The following is a 2,200-nucleotide window of genomic DNA, read 5'->3' on the forward strand; positions in this document are numbered from 1 at the left end:
TCACCCGCTCCTTCCTTTCTCCCACCTCCCCTTATCCCGTATCCCCCCAGAACCATTGGTCCCATTCTTTTCATCTCCTTTTAATGTATTAAAGCCATTTAATTGCATGTTATTTGAATTATATGACAAAACTGTTAAATAAATAGAGATACAATTTTTTAAAAGACTAGATCATCACCTACTTTTAAAAAAAATTAATTTTTCTTTCAAAAAGAACTGGGAGTTAAATGTGCAAAAGTGAATGATTGGCCTACACATTAGAAAAGGGATTCTCTTTTCCAGAGTAATCACAGAATATGTCTGTCTTTGGACATGGTCTTTGACAAGGTATTTCCAGTATTTTACATTTGTTCATTAATTTGTTTTTCTTCATAGTTGAGCATACAATCTACCAGCTTAATTGATTAATACTAAATAACCTCACCTAACAATTTCTACCTTATCTTGATTCCCAGCTATGTATTAAGTTTAAAATACCTATCTATCTATCTTACCAGAAGAGTCTTGGTGTACAGTAAGTACTTAGGCACTTGGCTGGGAACCAAAGAGTCAGTGGTCTGGGCCCACCCCAGCTGTTCCATAGACAAGGAGGCAGTCTGCTTTCATAGAGTCACAGCTTTGGAGACACTGGAGCCATTGTGCACTATCCTGTGGGATCACTCTGAGTGAAAATTCACACAAAAGCAAGGAGTTTGATGGGCTTTGACCTATCGTATTACTACAACAAGTAGTAATAATTTTCCCATTTTCTCTTAATTTTGTTAACTGATGGCAAAATGCAGTACCAGCTACTCAGAATAAAATGTCAGTTTTAGCACCAACAGTGGCAACATGAAATGTTGGTAGTCAATAGGGCGGCTCAGAATCAGCATCAGTTGATGTGCCCAAGTTAAACTAAGAAGGCAATTTAGAGGTATCAGTATACAAATAGTCTGAATCACAGGGCAGGGTTCTGTTCCCACAATTTCCCATTGTTAACTCAGTTTTATGTAAGTCAAATACCTCTGTTTTTTGGTTTGGTTTTAATTTTTTTTCATTTTTCATTCTTATTGCCTTTTATTATCAGTACCTTCATAAATCTGACCTTTAATTATCTTTGAAGTTAGAAACATTGGATATGAATTTAATGTTTAAACATGTCTCTGTGATCAACGAATGGGTGTAGACAAGTTCTCTCAGTAATACTTTTGATTTAATCTCATTATGGTGCCTTCAAAAGAGATCAAATCCAAACAGGCTCCCAAGGGGACCTGCTGAGCCAGTTCATTTCAAGGTAGAGAGGTCAAGCTCAGAAGGTTATGGATACTGCTCTAGGATTCTAAAGGGATTATCTTCATAGATCATCTCAAAGGAGACAGAATGATCAGGGGGACTTATGGGAAATTTTGAAGTAAATTGAAAATTGCATTGGTGAGAAAAAAAAGGCCAGGGAATGTGTGCTGAGAATTTTTTCCCCCCTAAAACTGCTCGGGGGGAAAAAAATAATAAAATAATGAACTGTTATATGTTAAAGAAAAAAAATTTCATCCAGACCATGTACCTGCTCAGTTTCCAAAGGTATCAAGGGCAGTTCTATGAGAATTTCCTTAGGAAACCTCACTCTCTATCTGTCCTCAAGCCCTGATCTTACTAGCCCTGAAGGCTTCTTTTTGTTCTCAAATCTCAAAGAACAATTTAAACGGAACTCAGTTTGAGTCGCTTAAGGATTTGCCACTATACAGAAGACTGATGGTGCAAAACTAACTGAAAAAATATAATTTCCGAGAACAATTTATGAAAATCTCTTAATCTTTTAGGTATTATTCCTGAATAATACACTTACATTTTTCTAAACATCGTTGTTTTTAAGCTATCATTTATCATAGACTTTCCAGAAAAGTACTAAATTTAGTTGAAAATAACACGTCACAATTTAAGTGGATTTTTAAATGGCAAGCTTGTAATGTAGTTCTAACTTAATCATTGTAGTATTATATTTTCTTACAGTGTCAGAAGTTTGAAGCTCTCACAGAACAATTGAAGTCTTTTCAAATAATTGTTCATCTAAAGCATCTACAAGAGGAAATGTCTGAGGTGAAAACTTGGTCCAACAAGATAACTGAAAAACAGGCTGTATTAAACAACAATTTGACAATTCTTTCTCAGGAAGTTACAAAAGTAGAGCAAAGTAGAACTTCTGTGGCAAAAGATATTGCTCTCA

This window comes from Echinops telfairi, unplaced genomic scaffold (genome assembly GCF_000313985.2).
Source record: "Echinops telfairi isolate 266 unplaced genomic scaffold, ASM31398v2 ScPeMD7_2;HRSCAF=8, whole genome shotgun sequence".
In the NCBI taxonomy this organism is placed as follows: Eukaryota; Metazoa; Chordata; class Mammalia; order Afrosoricida; family Tenrecidae; genus Echinops; species Echinops telfairi.